This window comes from Equus przewalskii, chromosome 15 (assembly GCF_037783145.1).
Source record: "Equus przewalskii isolate Varuska chromosome 15, EquPr2, whole genome shotgun sequence".
NCBI classification, from domain to species: Eukaryota; Metazoa; Chordata; class Mammalia; order Perissodactyla; family Equidae; genus Equus; species Equus przewalskii.
In genome coordinates this window covers 60,034,452-60,055,027 of record NC_091845.1, presented here as the reverse complement: position 1 = coordinate 60,055,027, position 20,576 = coordinate 60,034,452, and positions in this window count along the sequence as shown.

Below are 20,576 nucleotides of genomic sequence, written 5' to 3'. Positions count from 1 at the left end.
GTGTTCCTTGTGAGTATCTTGGTCCTTTGCTCTGCCATAAAATGTTGCTCATTTTTCTTATTGCCCCAGGTCCGGTTGGGGAAAGTGGAAAAGGGATGAAGTATTTACTCCATTCTTTCTATTCTTTTAAGCACGAAGGGATGCACTCCTCATGAGGCAAAGCGTCAGCTGGTCATACTCTAGTTTTTCTCCATCCAATTCCGTCAGCCTTATAGTTAGAAACTCCTTCCAGTGCTGGCCTTAAATCAGTTGTATTAATTTTCAGCATTGTTGTAAGCTTTTCTAACTTCAAAGATATTTTAGTTGGAAGGCAAAGAGGCTAGCTCCACATCCTTTTAAATGGAAACACCCAACTTTACCAGTTTTAATGTTAAATAAATTTATGGTTTTTGGCCACCAAAAAATAAAAACAAAACACTCAAAATACTGAGTGTTGAAATTGGAATTTTTATGAGTGTTTAAATAAGATCCATATTTTCAGTCACAACTATTTTTCCTTTTTTATGGGCATATTATCAATACTGTGAAAATCCCAGAGGCCAAAAAAATGAAGAGAAGCCTGCCAGAATCCCATATGATATAGAAATGGATTTGGATATTTTTCAAGATTTTCCAATTTTTGTTTCTCATATTTATCGTAAGAGTATAATAGTTCAGTTAAATGCTTTCCTGAGGGTGAACTCTTCCGTGGTTTTGATTGATAGCAATTTTTTTCAATTATATATGATATTATATGATGGTAATCTAATGCCAAATTAATATTTCCAGAGTTGAAAATAAACAATCCATACAAATGTGTCCGATCTTTCATATTTTGAAGACCGAGATGGAGTTTTAAACTGAAAAAAATTCTTCCTGTTAGGGGCCAAAGTTTATCTTTATAAACTCTTATGGCCAGGACTTGCCTTGTTATAACCACATGTAGTATGGTGTTTTAAGAACACAGCCTTAGGAGTAAGGCACTTCTACTTAACTTTGGGTGAGTAATTAAAACTTTCTAAGTCTTAGCTTTCTAATGCATAAAATGTAACTTGTAGTAATACCTACCTTATAGCATTTGTGACATTTACAAGACTTCTTTAGCACAGTGCTTGCCATGAATGAATATTCCTTAAAAGTTGGCTGTTGTTAAGTATTGCCGTCCTGAGGAATTATACTAAAGACCAAATGAAGTTTTCTTCTAGTTATATGTCTTCTAAAACAGTATTTTCCAATTCAAATGATACTACATATGAATAAGCTGTCTACACACTGAATCCCATAAGCGAGAAAAAAGATAGGCTTAGCTCGTTTCCTGAAGGGGATCTTAGAAAATCATACAACTTGCCTGCTCCTTGAAATCTTAGAGGATGATGGCCAAATCTCATTGTGATAGTGCTATCTGTCCTGTATTGAGAATGGAAGTGCATATGGCTTTTGGAAACATGGCAATCAATAGCCGTGGTTTAGTATTTTCCATCTAAAGCCAATTAAGAAAACACAATATGAGCCCTTGTTAAAAAGAAGTTAGAACTTTGTCCTTCTAGGCATTTCAAACATCTAGTTTCCATCTCAAACATCTAGTTTTTTATCTTAAATGACAAAATGAAAGAATGATTTCAATAAAGGTATCTGCTATGTGCTAATCTGTTGTGCAAAGAGCAACATTCTGATGCATGATTTTTTTTTTTTCCCCTTCTAAATGGCCCTCCTGACTAGAGAAGGAGTGGCTGATGCCCTAGGTTAGACTCACCTTGGGTACCTTGTGCTGTGGAAGAAAGATGGATAAAGGCCACTGGTGGCAATGTCTTGTCTCTTCTACTACCCTCAGCAATTAAAAAATCTTACTCCAAACATACACCCCCTGCCTGTATGCAACGGCCCTTAGCCCTTTTCATTAGAAGCTGTTTTAATGCTCCTCAGTGGCCATTTGATTATTCCTCACAGGGATATAACCTCTGCTCAAGTGGTTTATTAAATCATTCCTACTGATCACATACACTATTGTTCTGGCTAGCTGTTGCTGTGTAACAAACGACCTCAAAACTTAGTGGCTTAAAACAGCAATGATTTCATTTTTTCATGATTTTTGTGGGGCAGCAATTTAGCTAGGATTTGGTGGGGTGATTCTTGACTAGAGTCACTTGGTGGTATTCAGCTAGTAGCTAGTCTGATATTGAGGGTCCAAAACAAGCCTACTGGCTTCACAGAATGGCTGCAAAGCTCCTCCATGTGGTCTCTACAGCAAGGTAGATGGACTTTTTACATAGCTGATGGCTTCTCCAAAATGAATGTTTCAAGAGAAGAGGATGGAAAATGGAACACTTCTTCTGACCTGGCTTCTGAAGTCACACAGGATCACTTCTACCTCATTCTATTGGTAAGAAGTGAGTCATAGGCCCAGCCCAGATGCGAGGAGAGGGTAGATGAATACACAAGGCTATGAGTCCTGAGGACATGGTCTCCTGGTTGGATGTCTTTAGAGACTACTGTCTCTGAGAGAAGGCTAGATAACAACAATTCTCTCAGTCTTGATAGAATTCCAGGGACTTTTGTAGCCCCTATAGATTGGCACCTTGAAAGCCACCTGGTTGGCCTACTTCTTAATTAGGCTCTGTTGACACTAATAACCTGTATTAGTTGTTCTGCCAAATATGACTACAGTCTTCTCTGTGGGAATTTTGTTGACCTGAGTTCATTTAAGAGCTTGATGTATGAACCGATAAAACAATCTGAGTTTGCAACACTGAAGCTCAGAGCATCTGCCGTGCCCCCATTCCCAGGAAAATCTATCAGGAATACTGAGCTAGCCCCAGTCCGTTACCGCACAGCTTAATTTGAGCCCATGCTTAACATATAGCATCCCTCCAGTTTTATACATCACTGTAATTCAGATCTTAAATACTTGTTGCACAGGGTCTGCTGATTCTACTGTCAGATGCTGTTTATTATTGAAACAGCCTTCTTCCTGTTCTGCCTGCTTCAGGCCTTCCTCTCAGGAATCTAATCTATTGTAACTCTAGTGATCCTTTAAAAATCCAAGACGGGCTAGCCCAGTGGTGTAGTGGTTAAAGTTCGTGAGCTCCACTTCAGCAGCCCGGGGATCACAGGTTTGGATCCCGGGTGCAGACCTACACACTGCTCATTGAGTCACGCTGTGGCTGCATCCCATGTACAAAATAGAAGATTGACACAGATGTTAGCTCAGCAACAATCTTCCTCAAGCAAAAAGAGGAAGATTGGCAACAGATGTTAGCTCAGGGCCAATCTTCCTTACCACAAAAAAAATCCAAGCCTGATCATGACATTTCTCTGCTTGGAACTCTTCAATGACTGCTCTTCTTACTTAATAAAATCCATGTTCTTACAGCGACTTCTGAGGCCCTATGTGATCTATACCTCCTTCTTTTTCTCTGTTCTTACACATTTGTTCATTTATCCCTTCATTCAGTAAATATTTACTTAGTATCTACTATGTGATAGACACTGTCTCATGTGCAGAGAATACAGCAGTGAACAAAGCAGAGAAAATTACCTGTCTTTGTGGAGGTTCCCCCATGCTCAATCTTCTCTGTCCACGTTGGCCTCCTTGCTTTTTCTGGAACATTCCAAGCACAGTCCCATCTCCAGGCCTTTGTGTTTGCTGTTGTCTCTGCTTGAGAATGCTCTTCTCCCAAATAACCACATGGCTTGCTCCCTCACTTCATTTAGTTTTTTATGTTCAAATATCACCTCCACAGAGTCTATTTCTTGACCACCCTATAGAAAATAATGACTACTCCATACCATAGCCCCTTTTCCCCATTATCTTATTAATGCTTATCACCATATGACAAGCTATGTGTTTAATTGCTTGCTTATTATCTGGCTCTTTCTGCCAGGATGGAAGGTCTGTGAGGGCAGGCTTATATGTGTTACTTAGTGTTATAGCCCAGTCTGAATCATAGTAGGCTTTCAATAAGTGCTTGTTGAATGAATTTTCAGATTTAGTAATATGAATTCAGTTAACAAAACACTAAATAGTTCCTCAATAATTAGAATTTGCCTACCTTAGTACAGAGAGGCAGCAGAAGCCCTACTCTGTGGTTCTGCAGAACAATTAAAGGCCTCACGTGTACTTCATTAGGAGAAGATGATATGGGAAAAGGATCTTGAGGCATCATCTTTAGATTATCCAGGTTTTCATATTCATGCATTATGCTCACTCCTAATTTATTCCATTAGGCAATGAAGCAGCAAATGTTGGTTTACTTTAATTAAAAAACTACTCAAATTAAACTAACACCATTTAAAGTTACGTTACATTAAATGAATTGTCATTCATCATGTAGTAACTGCAACTATACAAATAAAACAGAACAGGATAGAATTTTAAAAAATTTTGTCACTGATAATTCTCAAATTGAGCAACTTAGGCACAAAACACCATTTATTTGTCATTCAGAGAGTTTAGATAATTCCTTGATATACCTTGCTGCTGATGTAGACGGATTCACTGCAATCTTTTCTATCCTCAACTTTTAAGTTACGCAGGGTTGTGAGCTATTTGAACAATATTAACTTAAAAAATGAAAAAAGGTAATAGATGCTCGTTCTTCCAGTAGATCTGAAATAATGTAAAATAAATTAAAATCATTACTCATGACAGAAATATTAACATCATTGATAAATTCAGAGTTCATCAAATCAAGGCTGTAGGACAAATCCTGCCTACCGCCGATTTTTGTTCAGTCTGAGAGCTAAGAATGCTTTTTATATTTTTAAATGGCTGAAAAAAAATCAAGTGAAGAATATTTCATGACGGGTGAAAGCTATATAACATTCAAATTGCAGTGCCCTCAATATCGTTTCACTGGAACACAACCACAACTGTTTACGTATTGTCTATGGCTGCTAAAGTAGAGTGGAATAATTTGAAGAGAGATCATTTGGCCCCCAAAGCCTAAAATATAAACTATCTGGATCTTTTCAGAAAAAGTTTGCTGACTCTGATTTAGTACGTTGATTTTCCCCAAATTTTGTCGGTAGACCATTTGCATCAGAATTAACTAAAGAAGAAAAATATGTGCAGCTTCTCCCTCTCTTCCTTTGATATTTTTGTTCAGGGGCTCTAGAGCAGTTTCAGGGCTCCAGCCTCTGGGCCTAAAAGGCTGTATGGGGAAGAAGATAGCACCAGAAGGTTTGGAACTCACTCACCCCTACACGCCAAGTGCTACAATTTGTCCTGGTGAGTCAATTGTGGTGTTATTTCCTTGTTTATCGTATCTCATTCATTCTGTGTATTATTGTAAATAACATTTTCAGAAGGAAGATTCTTTCGTTAGTAATGACAGTACACATTTTTCTCAGGGTTTATTTTGTTTACATCCTTAGAGCATCTTTAGTTACATGCTTATGTTAATGTGGTAATTTAAATAGGGTAATATAATTTAAAGAGACAAAATCCATAAAGCATATTACAGACTAAACTAGTTGTCATGTAGAACAGATTAGGTACCAATATTCATAAGCAAAACTCTCACTTGTTTCCCCTTAATTTAGATTTGAAGTGAAGATGGTGCTCAATCATGAATTATGCCTGGAGAAAAAAAGGATTTGGGCTCATTTATTGAATAAAACATGGAAATCTGTATTCTAGTACATTACACAGAATCAAAGATATTAACCCACATGTGCTACATCTATCATTCTATATCATGTCTAGGTGAGGATTTTTGACCTGATTCCTTTAAAATGCTACTAGATTCCTGAGAAACCCTCATCGACTAAGTTCTCTTTCCTTCTCTCTTTTTGGCTCTATTTATTATTGCTATGATTCATTTATCACATGAAACTATTTATACTTTATAATGTCATTGTTATTTTCCTGAGGGGTTCATTATCAAAAGGCTTAATTTTAAAATAAAAATGTTTTCTTAGTGATGGGTCATATAGGCAATACAATATTAAATAACAATATGATTTGTATGACTTTAAATAAAGAGAGAGAAAGTCAATAATAATGCGGGGTCGGTGACCCGAGGAGTCGAAAGAAAGATTTCTTGGACTCTCAAGATCTGGCAGTAGTGCTCTTTTATTTAGAGAATAGTGTGGAATAGCATGGACCCATGGGCAGTCAGAGCTTCTGCTGCCCTGAGTTGAGGGTTAGGGCTAATTTTATAAGGCATGGGTACGTGACTTATTTTTACTGGAAAAAGAAGAGATAATGTAAAAAGTCATTAAATGATTTCAGTGCAGATGGGGTCTGCTTATTGTGCGGTCATATAACTTTAGATACGAATCTGGCCATATAGATCGGCATGTAGGTGAGGATGCCCTGGGCTTCTCTCCCTGGGGCAGCCCTAATTCATACCATAAAAAAATCCACCAGGTCATACAGTTTGGCATGTAGGCCAGGTCACCTTGGGCTTCTCTAGCTGGGGCAGCCTTAATCCACATCAAATACTAACTCTATTCTTGCCAGCTTGTTCTAATGTTCGCCTACAAGAATACTCATTGCAGTTCTGGAAATTTGTTCTGTTTGTAGGTAAACTTTTTTCTCATAGAAATTTTCATTGAGATAATTGTGACTTCACATGAAGCAGTAAGAAATAATAGAATGACCCTGTGTATCCTTTACCTAGTTTCCCCTAATGGAAATATTTTGCAAAACTCTAGTATGATATCACAACCAGGATGTTGACACGCATACACTCCCCTTGTTGTATTCACACTTCCCCAGATGTACTTGTGATCCTTCATGTGTGTGTTTTGTTCTATATAATTTTTCACATAAATATGGTCAGTTCTGCTCTTTTATTATTTTTTAAGTTGACATTTGCCTGATGTATCTTTTTCTATTTTTTGAATTGCAACCCACCTATGTTGAATTTGAAGTGACTTTCTTGTAAACAGCATGTAGTTGGGTCATTTTTTTAATCCACTCTTCAATCTCTGTTTTTCGATTGATGTCTTTTAAATTATTTACATTTCAGATAATTATTGATGATAGAATTGTCTGCCATTTTGCTTATTCACTTTTTTTGTTTCCTCTGGTTCCCATTCTCACGTTTCTCTTTTCTTGCCTTCCTTTGGTTTGCTTGAACATTTTTGGAGTTCCATGTTGACTTATTTATAGCATCTTTGAGTGTATCTCTTTGTGTATTTTCAGAGTGGCTGCTCTGGGAATTTCAATATAATATATGTGTGTGACTGATCACAGACTACAGGTTTCAACATCTTACCACTTTGAGTGAAGCGTGGAAACCTCCCTTTCATTTAGGTTCCTTTACCTTCCTCATTTGTAAATATCATTATATTTAATATCATACGGTTTATACACTTTGTTTCAATCATCGAATATGATTCATAAAACTTATGAGGAAAAGGATAGTTTATTGTAGGGACCTATATTTCTGGTCTTTCCATGGTTCTTTCTTCCTGATACTTCAAGTTTCTTTATCTTTCCATTTTATTTATGTTTAAAGAACTTCCTTCAGCCCATTTTTAAGGATAGGTCTGTTAGTAACAAAATCTTTTCATTTTCCTTCATCTGAGAACGTCTTTATTTCCACTTCATTTCTGAAGGAAAGTTTTGCCAGTGTGGTGGGTTGAATAGTGGTCCCAAAAAGATATGTCTACATGCTAATCCCCAGAAACTGGGAATGAGACCTCATTTGGAAAAAGGGTTTTATGGCTGTAATTAAGTTAAGCATCTTCAGGTGAAATCATTCTGGATTATTTATTTAGGTGAGCCCTAAATTAAATGACAATTAATTAAGCCAAGGAATGCCTGGAGCCACCAGAAATTGGGAGAGGCAAAGAGTGAATTCTCCCCTAAAGCCCAGAGAAAGTACAGCACTACTGACATCTTAACTTTGGCCTTCTGCCCTCCAGAACTGTGAGAGAATAAATTTCCATTACGGTAAGCCGTTCAATTTGTGGCAATTTTGCAGCTGCCCTAGGAAACTAATATAGTCAAATATAAAACTTGTGGTTGACAGTTCTTTTTTCAATATTTGAAAATTGTTGTGCCACTTCTTTCTGACCTCCATGAGTTCAGATGAGAAATCTGTTGTCATTCAAATCGGCATTTTGCTGTAGTTAATATGTTGTTTCCCTCTGGCTGCTTTTAAGATTTTTTTTTCCTTTGTCATTAGTTTTCAAAAATTTAATTATGATGTGTCTTGGCAGGGATTTCTTTGGGTTTATCTTGTTTAGGATTCACTAAGCTTCTAGAATCTATAGGTTTGTGTCTTTCACCAAATTAGGAAAGATTTTAGCCATTATTTCTTTGAATATTATTTTAGCCTCATTCTTTTTTTCCCCTCTGGAACTCTGATGATGCAAATGTTAGTTCTTTTGTTATTGCCCTGAAGGTTCCTAGGTCCTCTTCATTTTTTTTTTCAGTTTTCTTTCCATTGTCAGATTGCAAAAATTCCATTTTTACGTCCTCAAATTCACTGATTCTATCTCGTGTCATCTCCATTCTGTTATTAAGCCCATGTAGTGATTTTTTATATTTCTGTTGTATTTTTCAGTTCTATAATTTCCACTTGGTACCTTTTTTAATAACTTCCCTTTCTTTGCTGGGATTTTCGATTTTTCATTCATTTCAAGGAAATTTATACCTGATTGTGGAAGCATTTTTATGATTGCCACTTTAAAATCCTTGTGAGAAAATTCCAACATCCAATTCATCTCAGTATTGGCATCAGCTGATTATCTTTTCTCATTCAAGTTGTAATTTTTTTGGTTCTTGGTGTGACAGATGATTTTTTTTTTTTTAATGTATCCTGGACCTTTTGTCTATTATGTTAAGAGACTCTGGGTCCTATTTAAATCTGTTATTTTAGCATGCAGCAACTCTGTTTAGGTTTATCCTGCAAGTCCTGGCCTATGTTTATGGGCTGTGGTCCCAGTGACAGTTTATTTAAAGTGTTTGTGGTGGTATTTTGGTCTGCTTGACTTGTCTGGTGAGACTAGGACCCCACTGGTCCCTGCCGATGCTGCTTAAGGAGTGGGAGGGGTTTCTCCATACTGGGCCACCAGGTTTCTCTTAGTAGGGGAGACGAGTCTCAGGCTCATGAGGTCAAAGAGGCTGCCCTGGTCAGGCTTCTATACTGATGGTATCGTTCCTGCCTGTGGGAGATGGAGAGCATTCCTCAGGCCAGGAGCTTATCATGGCGGGATCTCCCCTGCTGGTGCCCAATGGCCATCCCTGTGCCTCTGAGTGGAGGAGGGGAGTCTTGGGCCCAGCGGGTAATGACAGTACTTCTCCTGGCCTTTTAGTATCAGTGGAGCTCCCAACCAGTTCCCCTTTCTAGTGGTGCTGGAGGTTCACCTGCTGTTGTCAGAGGGTCTATTTGCTCTGCAGGAGGGACGAGCCTACCTAGACTGTCTTCCTTTCTCATTTGGGGCAGAAAACGTTGTCTGAGTCATCTTTTTCTGTTGGGTGGAGGAAAGTAAGACATCCTGCTTCTGTGTTTATCCTCCAGTTCTGGGATCCCAAATCAGTTTTCCACCTTCTTACCACCTTTTAGAGTTTTCCTTTGATTGCCTCTTTTATTATTTCCAGGGTTTATGGTTGTACCAGGCAGAGAGAAGCAGGGAGAATTAGGTTTATGGTCTCTTGTTTGGACCTAAAGTCTTAGGTAAACTTTTTATTCAAATATAATGTGTGTACAAAGAAGGGACACCCTATGTTATAGTTGAATAGTATCCTCCAAAAAGATATGTTGAAGTCCTTACCCAAGCACCTCAGAATGGGACCTTATTTGGAAATACGGTTGTTGCAGTTGTAATTATTTAAGGTGAGGTCCTACTGGAGTAGGGTGAGCCCTTAATCCAATATGACTGGTGTCAATATGAGAAGAGGGGAGGAGACACGGAGATGCAGGCACAAGAGCGGAGAACATGATGTGATGATAGAGGCAGAGATTGACGTGTAGTTACAAGTCAAAGAATGCCGAGGTTAGCCAGTAAACCATGAGAAAGTAGGAAGAGGTAAGGAAAGATTTTCCCTTACAGCTTTCAGAGGGAACATGGTCCTGCCAACACCTTGATTTCAGACTTCTAGACTCCAGAACAGTGAGACAGTAAATTTCTCTTGTTTTAAGCCACCCAGTTGGTGGCACCGTATCACAGCAGCCCTATGAAACCCATACTCCCTATATTTTGAAAATTCCTTCCAGCCAGAGGAAATATGGTCTGATTATGATATTGAACAACTGGTGATCACAGAGTGTGGCATATTTTCCTAGTCTATAACCAAATTAAGTGCTACTAGCCATTATCTTCTATTTCTGAAAGAGGGAACCCAGGACAGTAAGGCTCCTACATGTTTCTTTTTATAACATTTCTATTTGAACACCTACTTACTGTGATGCACGATTAGAGACAAAGCCTTCACGGTGCTTGGAAACTTTAATTCATCTCTTGTTGACTCTCTGTCCATTTTCCCACATTTTTGCCCCTAAATCTCTCCCAGACTCTGCAAATTATTAGTTTCTCCTCTTCTAAGCAAACTCTCCAGATGACCTGCTCTCCTACTCAGTTTTTGAAACAGAAGTTTCATAAAATGAATCCCCTCAACTCCTCTCCCGTCTTCTCCAAAGAGGTGTCCAAATCAGCATTGTATCTCCTCCCACATCTTTGTGCAAGCATTTGTCTTTGAAGATAAAACCCTGCTTTAGGTCAACTAGGCCCTTCGGGGGGGAAGTCTTGGGTAGTGAGGAAAAACATGATTTAGGTATACTTACTGGAATTTCTGGACCTCTGGGTTTTTCACCCATAAGTCAAGGGTGTGGGGTTAGATTATTTTGAGGGTTCCTTCCAATCCTAATCATCTGGACCCAATTTCAAGATTTCACTTATGGCGATGGACAAATCAAGGGACAGGCTGTGCTGGAAGAGGGCAGAAGGTCTATCTAAGAAAATTTGATAAGTCATAGACCATCTCCTTCCATTACTTACACTGCTTTCTGTGGTAAGAAATGAGCAAAGAAGTGACTCAGGGTGGAACTTGAAACCTTTGGAGAGCCAGTTCATGTGACCTAGGGGAAATGTGTGCAAAATGAGAGGCAAGAATAAGGGACTCAAAGACAGTCAGTTTCCTAGTCATACTCTATTCCAGCACCGTCCAGTAGAAACATAAGGTGAGGCACAACAGTGAGCCACATGCATGAAAAGCAACAGGTGAAATCAATGTTAATAGTATGTTGTTAATAATATGTTACATTCTTTTTTTGTATTGAGTCTTTGGACTCCTGTGTGTATTTTTCACTTAAATCATTTCTCGATTTGATGAGTTACATTTTAAGTGATCAATAGCTGTATGTGGCTAGTTGCTACCATACTGAACAGTGTAAGTGTACACTACATACTATAAGTGACTTCTGGTTGTGTTTCAGTCAGCACTAAAACAACCATTTACTAGTCCTCATCTTCTAGGTTTCTTCCTGCCTTTATCACTGGTTTTTCAGTTTTATGTCTACTCTTAGATACAAATTAGGGTTTTACAAGGGCAATAATTATGCCTGTTAATAATTCTCACCTTACCAAATCAGAATATAAAAGAAAATGCAGAGGAAAAAAGCCTACAGCTTGTTTAAAACACGTTTCTGTATTTTTATAGTGTTTTATGATTTACCATGTCTTTTTGCTACAGTGCTTATTTAGTTCTCACAAGGATGCTGTGAGATTTCCCAACCAGTGTTTCCATTTGCTTCCTAGCACACTTGAAATGTCAACATGTCTGAAGCTAAAATGATAATTATTCCTTCCTGTACTTGTATTTCTTTCTGTATTCTTCTTCTTCTTCTTCTTCTTTTTTTTTGTTTGCTGAGGAAGATTTTCCCTGAGCTAACATCTGTGCCAATCTTCCTCTATTTTGTGTGTGGGTTGCCACCACAGCATGGCTGAGGAGTGGTGTAGGTCCGCTCCTGGGATCTGAATCCACAAACCCAGGCCACCGATTTGGAGCGTGCAGAACTTAACCACCATGCCCTGGGGCTGGCCCCTCTTTCTGTATTCTTGAGCTTAAAGAGGGTCATACCACCATTTGCCACATCAGTCTGCTTGGGAGAAAACCTAGATATCTACTGACCTTACCTTCTCCCCTCTCTCATCTCCAAACTCCATATCTAATTAATCACCAACTCCTGCTGATTCTACCTTTTAATTATATCTAAATTCTAGATGTTTCTTTTTTTCATCTCATCTTGATGTTTGAGCCCACATCATATCATACCTAAACTATTGTAATATCCTTGTAATTGGTCTTTGCCTCCACACTAGTCCTGTCATCCATCATCTATAGTTTCCTTTTTAAAACACAAGTGTGTTTATGACACTTCCCCATATGACGTTTTAATGATTCCCCATTTCTTAGACCAGTGCTTGTCTAAGTTAGGTGAATTCAAATAATCTGGGCATCTTTTTGAAGTGCAGATTCTGATTTAATAGGTCTGGGGCCCCAGATTCTGTATTTGGAAAGGTGATGATGATGATGCTTGGCCATGGACCACATTTTGAGTAGTAGTGGTCTAGAGGATAAAGTACACACTCCCCAGAAAGGCGTCCTCTCAGCTCTTAAGATCTGGCCTCTATCTAGCTCTCAGCCTTAAACAATATTTTCCTTCATCTCCAATCAGCCTAAGCTGCTTATGTACTCTCTAGACTCTCCAATCTAAGTCATTCATTTTTGGCATGTGGAAGAAAATTCACTTGAGCTGCAACCCCCAAATTTAAAATTCTAGTAACTTTTTTGTCTACACTCACAACCCCATCACTAAGAGGCAAGTGGGATAGGACAGGCAACAGACTCCAACCTCAGCATCCATTCTGCCCTCTTGTGGCTTTGCTTTCCAATGAATCCAAGGGAAATTTGTAAAGTCTTTGTAATTCTGTTTATTGCCTGGTCCAATTCGGCATACGGTGGGTTGGAGTTGGAAGTTGAGGGAAAAACTGCTCAAGTTCTCTAAGGCCAGCACTGGGGGATTTATTGAAGCAGGCTGATGACCTGGATTCTTTTGGGGCTGTTCCAGACAGCATCGTCAAGTAGGTAATATCTCTCTGGGCAACACTTTCATCTCTCCCTTCAAGACCACTGTCCTTTGGACTCAGGCAGCCCATATTATCATGTGGTCTGAGACTTTCCTCAGTTTTGCTCAATGCACAGGGCTACTTCCTTCCCCTTTCCAATCAAGGTACTTGGATCAAGTTGCACATCCAGTTCCCACTCCTTCCCTGTACATCTACAACACTCCTCATACTTTTCTTTGATCATGTGTTCATTAGTTTTCATTCTAGAAATATTTATTCAGTGACTATGTGCCCAACTTTGTGCAAGGTACCAGGGGTATAGTGATGAAGGAGATGGACATAACTCTTATACTTAACATGGCTTGAAGGCTGTGAGCGAGACAGACACTTAAACAATTAACGTGTTTAAAATAGAAAGACAGGGTGCTTTGGGAGCCTACAGCTTACCCTACTAACATGGAGTTCTGATAATTTGCCCCAAGATGTTAATCTCTGGTGTTACTGTGTCACAGCTCCCACTGGCATTGCCATTTTAAAAATCACTATTTCTTTTTATTATTATTATTGTTACGTTAGTTATTATTTTTATTTTCAGAAGTTAAATATTTCAACTACAGTGTGATTAAATAAGTTCACTCTGTCTACTTATCGGGCTTCATTTGGTTGTAAAAAACAGAACCCAGCCTGAACTACTTAAGCAAAGAGGAGAGAAGCACGATAGTAGCTGAGGACAAGCTTGAACAACCAACCCAAGGGAAAGACAGAGGTGCAGGTGGATTCACGGACCACAGGAACTCGCTTGAACATCTTCCTCTTTCTCTTTTTCTCCATCTTTCTCACCTATGTTCCTCTGTACCGTTCACAACTCATAGCTTCTGCCATCAGGGAGAAATAGACTATTTTTTTCCAGTTCCAATCTGAAAATCTCAGAGAAGAACTCAGTAATCATTTCTAGACCAATCACGTGTGCAGGGAAAAGAGTGGGCAGCTTCCACTTGGCCATGTGATTGGAGGAGGGAAGAAGGGCACAGTTCCCAAGAGAAGGCGGGGGGTGCTGGGCAGACAATACTGTGATTGTCTGTTTGTTATACCTGGAAAGCACTAGTGTTTCCAAGCTCCAGACATATGTTAATATTTGCGATTCAGGAATAAGAAGTTAGAACTTTTGGGAATTTCCAAAATTATAAGTCATTCTTAAAACATATCCAATGTTCTTCATACTCTTAAAACTTATTATTACGGATATGTAAAAATGATTAATAAATAAGAAATATTAAGTTTGAAAGTTATTTACTAAGACCCATAGCTTACAGTGAATATTTCAACACTAGAAAATGCTAGTGAACATTATTAGGTGGTATTAAAATAATGCGACATTTAGATTTTCTAGCAAAGTTAACAGTACCACATCAAATCATGTGTCTAAATTGCCATTATAAGGCCTTATTTTGTTTTTCAAATTTGTTATTCATTAGAACACTTTTCATAGGATTTGCATAACGTATACTGTGCGAATAGGCTACGAACGCACAGTATGACGACAGCTACAAGCTAGAGTGACTGATTAGATTGATTGTTTCTCTTATGTGGCTCTGTCCTGGTTTCTGGAAAAGTCGACCTTGACCTTCAACTTCACGTGTCAACTTTTACTTCTTGCTTTTTTGACTTGACATCTGCGAATTTCTTAGAACCAGTAAGGTGTCCGTGTTGATTATTAAGGTTTAATTCTTGCAGGAGAATTACAATTATTTCCTCTGATTTCACAGCTGATTTTTCTTGGAATTTGGAAGCCATTTCTCATAAAGTTCTGGGGTGGAATTTCTATCTGAAAACACTATAATTTATACATAATTTCTATAGGGAAACATGTTTCAAGCTCCAAATGATTTACCATTATGAAAACTCTTGAAAATGCCCTTTATGGGAAAAGGGACTTTATAATATGGTTCATGTGATTATTCTTCCTTTCCCTGGAGAAAAGATGGACTTATTATATTATTACCTACTGCTAATAGGCTCTGAATGCCCCTTCTCAAAAGAATTTTATATGTAATTCAGCAAAGTAAGGAAACCTGCTGTGGTTTGTGAGTTTCCCAGGTAAGCTTTATCCAGACACTGTATTATGCTTGCTTATAGTTTTAACATTGGCATCAGAGAATAAGGGAAAAAAGGAGCCTTTTTCTTGGTTTTTTGAAAAAGTTAAGACAGTGTGACTCAGTATTAGTCCAACCCATCAATGCACCAGAGGAAGTTACAAAAGAAGTCAAAGCATCTCCTTCCTTTGAAGCACACACCCCCTGTGTGCCAGGGCTTGGCTGTGGACAGAGGACACATTCCTCTGGGACTGACAAAAGTGCTGTGATATTTGAAAGACAAAAAAAAATAAATAATCCTTCTAGCAGAAGGCTGAAAGCCAGTCCGGGCAATATTTGAACTTGGGGAGATTTTCATGAGAACTGCAAATAAAAGAGAAACCAAGTGACAAGTCACTGACACCACAAGGATAGTGCTAATAGTTCGCTTGTGTGACCACAAAACACATGTACTGAATGATCCCTGAGGGATTAAACATAAGGCAAGAAGGCAGAAAAGGAATGAAGTCAGATGCCTGCCGCAGTCAGCAGACGCTTGCTGCACTGGGTTTAAGTGAGGACCTTGCCTTTGAGGTGCCTTACAATACAGTTTGGTCAAAGAACCAAAGCAAAACCGAAAAACTCTTAAAATCTCATCTAAAGAAATTCATAAGCAAGGATAAATGAACACAGGGTAAATTTACCATAGCAAAAACCTCAATTCATCAGAACCTTACTAGTCATAACCCTTAATTACCTAGAGTTTTAAAGAAAGAACAAAACATCAGAAAATAAACTGACATCAGTGTCTATTCAGAATCTAACATTCTACTGCCTTCTCTAATGGCATCCGAAAGCATGTGTGGTGAAAAATATGCTCAGAATTATCCATTTTAAATACTGAAATGACTCAAATAATGAAGAAAATGTGTCTGCTTTTTAGATTTTTTATTAAGGTAAGAAAATGAAAAAAATTCAAAAAACTGTAGAAAGAACGTGAAGGTTTTGTAAGCAGGAAAATTCAATGAAGCAGGATAAACAAATCTCTATACCTTCTGGCTCATTGAGGCTGCTGTATACCTGGGTATCCAGGGGAGACTTGGAATCGTTATTCATAGCAACTTTTAAACCTTCCGAATTTGCAGGGAGCAATGGGGATGACTAAAATCTGACTATTTTTTTTGAGGAAGATAGCCCTGAGCTAACGTCTGCTGCCAATCCTCCTATTTTTGCTGAGGAAGACTGGCCCTGAGCTAACATCCATGCCCATCTTCCTGCACTTTATATGTGGGATGCCTACCACAGCATGGCTTGCCAAGTGGTGCCCTGTCCGCACCTGGGATCCGCACCGGCGAACCCCGGGCAGCCTAAGCGGAATGTGCCCACTTAACTGCTGCGCCACTGGGCCAGCCCCAAAATCTGACTTTTTTGACATGGTTGACCATCCCACTAAAATCCAGCCCTCCAATTGGTTTGGCCCTCTCCCAAGCCCCTCAGTGTCTTAGGGAATTTCCATTGGAACCAAGCAGTTAGTGGTTAATGGAGTCCTTTGGGAAATTTCCACGTAGGGGGATTTGATATCTGATTTCTTCCCTCCAGTGCATCCTCTGGGGTACTCTCAGGTGTGGCTTAGGGTTACATGAGCCATCTCCTTGGACTTATCTCCCCAGTCTCTGTGTCTCAGCCCAAGCTGCCCTGGCAGGTAGTCTGGTAAAAGAGGTCTAGGGTTGCAGCAGCAAGCGGTGAGCCTATTCTAGAGTCTACAGAAAACTCCGGGCGGTCACCAGGAAAGCCTGCAGAGCAGCCCACCTCCCTCTCCTCAGGACCTCCCACACTCCTAGTGGAAACTGGGAACGTCACATCAGTCAGGCAGCTCAAATGCAGTTGGTAAGAAGCCTTTGGGAAAGGCTGGAAACCTGGAATAATCTCCATTGCAAACCTATGTTGAAACTGGAAACCCAGGGAAACTCAAGGATGATTTTCAATTCAAACTAAAAGCAAATAAAAAAATAAAATAAATAAAGGAAGGAAAGAAGGAAGAAACTGAAAGAATTTATTTCCCAGGCTATAATTACAAAGCTAATTAGGGAAGAAATAAAATCTAAAAACAAGAGCTAGGTAGCCATGCTGGACGAAGCAATGCCTCTCCACTAGGAATTACCCAGAGGACAGCCTTAGCTATTTTTAAAAAGATGTTATTAAATAAGAATTTAACTTATTAAATATTACTGTCATCAGCATAATTTCTAAAATGATAGTGGTGGTGAAGGAGCTATGTTAGACAAACAACAGAGTAATGTGGCTTCCATTTTCAACTGTAGGAGCTGCTAATGAAACGTATTATATTATTATTTTATATTTTATATTACATTAAAATTACACAGCTGGCTACACAGTTTTTCCGTGGGGGCAGATTGACCACAGAAAGCAGATTGCTAAAATAGAAAAAAAATGAATTTAAGTCAAACACCTATTCTTAGCAGGAGACATCCTATGATCCATTACATGCAAATGGAATATCCTTTCTAGATATCCCAATCTTTGACTCACAACCCATCTGTGTCTTCTACTGTAGTAGTTACTATTGGTGCCCCACTCGTATTGCCTCAGCTCCCACATTTCTGGGCACCCCAATTGCTAAATTCCTGTGACTCTTTCCTTGAGGGTTTTCTCTGACCGCGGGAGTACACCTAATCCACACAAGGGGCAGACCAGAAATGCCTTGGAGGTAACACTTTCTGGGAGTCGCCCTCAACCAACGACTGAGGAAAGTTGGTGGAAAAATAACCCAGCTGTGATACCCTTCAGCTGGGACAACGCTGAAGTATATTCTACACAGAGTTCCCCAAAGGGCCTGGTTCCCAGTTCCCTACAGTGGTAACCTGGGATCAGCTGCTAATAAACTCTTGTGCAACATCCTTGTCTCAGGGAATGTGTTGAGGGAACCCAACCTAAGATACTCAACAAACACACATTCTTCCCATGTTATTATCTTTGTTCCTACAACTCCCAACTCCAATCACCTAGGGAGCAACAAATCTCAGAAAAACTTCAGCTTAAGGTGAAAATGGAGCGCTTCACTGTCTTCTTGCTTCTGGTTTGTACTTGCTATAGCCCCACCTGTGACTCCATTTCCATCTCCACTTCGTCCCTCACCTGACAACTCCTATCCTCCCACCCATAAGCTGTCACTTCTCTTAGAAACGATAACCATGGTTAATTCTTCTAAAAAAATGAAGCTGCATTGATAAAATAGCAGATGGGGAAGGTGGGCACATATCAACTTCCTGCATACATACTTTCTCAATCCATTAAGACCAGCGTTTCTGAGGAACATCCGGAAACCCAGACATTTCCTTTGATTGTTGCAGCTATGATAAAAGTAAGCAGAGCAAATCTCTGATTCTACACCTACCACCCACTCTTCCCCCACTCCAAGATAATAAATTGTTTAAAATACTTTGCTTTAACTCTTATGATATATTGCTTCTGTTATTGCTTTCTATTTTTACCTCTCGTCCAACAGTTCCTGGAACTGTTGATGCAGAAAGCTGAAACCAACTGCTGCAATTCTGAACAAAACTGACAGCTCTCTCTGGGTTCTCTAATTAGGAAAGTGTTTAAGGCAAAGAACTGGGTAAAAAGTGTGTTCTTCATTTCTAAGCAGGCACTTTTTGGTCTAAATCAGTAAGTGCTACTTTCCCCCGATTTGTCCTATATGTTGTTTGTATTCTGGATGATCATTCTTTAAACTTTTTGTTCATTGCGACCATAGCTTTGCTCTGAGCTGTATTTACTCTCTTCTCCATCCATTTACCTCCCCCACACGTGTGATTTTGGACAGACCAATGACTTTGCAGAGTTTTACAAAGCAAGGTGCTGGACCACCTGCATCAGCACCATAGGTGGCAGTGGCTGAGAAAGCAGATTCATCAGGTCACCTTCACTGCCTTAATGCGACTTTGGAGAGTGGCCCAGTGGTTCATGTGTACAGGTAAGTTTAAGAACCACAGATTTGAGTGTCCATATCTGACAGGAGGGTTTAGGCTTTGAAGCCCAAGTCTAAGTTTTCCTTGTCTCTCCCAGGACTGAATTCACAGCAATGACCTTATTAGTTGGCTGTAGCTAACTAAGCTAACAAGCTTTTACACTAATGCTCATTCCTGGGAGTGACAAAGACTCATGATAATCCCTTCTACTGGAAAGTGAAAAAAAGAAAACAATGAAAAAAACTCTCCAAGGAGTAAAATTCACCCACATTTTCTAATGGAGAAAATATGACACATGTAAGCATAACGCTTTAGGGGGCAAGAGTAGGGCTCATACTGTCACCATTTCAATAGACTCTTCCTTTGGGAGTAGATCTTCAAAGAAAGAAGATGGAGAAAAAACAAGGGGACTTGTTTGCATTTCTATTGGGAAAGAAATGTTATTTTCATTGTTTTTTTCTAAAATCAATGTTTTTGGTGATATCCATAGTTCAAGTCTCATGCGGTCTTAGGTAAACGCTCTTGGTTTTTCCAACTATCAAGATGCTATTAAGTAAATTCAGTCTCTTTAGAAATAATCATTGTTTCCTGGCCCTGAGTTTGGAAGGATTTCCAAAGAAGATGACAGAAGTTTGGAACATAATCACGCTTGGCACGGTCAGGACAGGATTCATTCTGGGCATATAGAGGATGGCTCGGCTCAGGAGGAGGGGGTTTGACTCCGGAGTCCCACAGTGAATGTGTTTGTGGATGTCAACAAACCATGGTGAGAAAACACACGACTCTGGTGTGTAAATAAATACCTTCATCCTGGAGTAGAGAACCCATTGTGGGATTGATCTGTGTAACAACAGAACAATAGTAAGGCCTTTTAAGAACTCTTAGCTTTCAGAGCAATGTACAAAGTACACATCTTTTGAGGAAGAAGTTCAGATTTGCCACTGACGGGATATGGCAGCAGATGGCATATTCCCATAAAATGCTTCTGTTCCTGGGTATTGCAGCGTATCCTCACATCCACGTAAAGGCATCACTAGATGATACTGTCTGTGGTTCGGTATTACTGAGTAAAGTCTTGACATCAGCACTGGTTCCACATGAGAGATGTTTACGATAGGAGTTTGTTGATAGAGATGTGGTTGATGAAAGGAGTATGGGCTCTTGTACTCTGAGTGATTTTATTAATGCCACTCTTTCCAGCCTGATAAGCTATACACTGCCTATCCCAAAGCTCTTTATCTCTTTATACCTAGCCAAGAATTTTCCAAGACAGAAGATCTGGAAATGCTTCTTTATCACTTGATTACCCTGCCACATGAGTGAATAATATTTTGCACAGCTTTTCTGTTTATGAGTCATTGACCCAAGGAGCATAAACCAATTCTCCAGTTTTTAAATTATTTGAACCTTTTGTTATTCTCCTCCTAATTAGGGTCCATTGTGTTTCAAAACCCATTTTTATGTATTTATTAATAGCAGAAGTATTAAATGAAACCATAGAAACCTCTGGAGG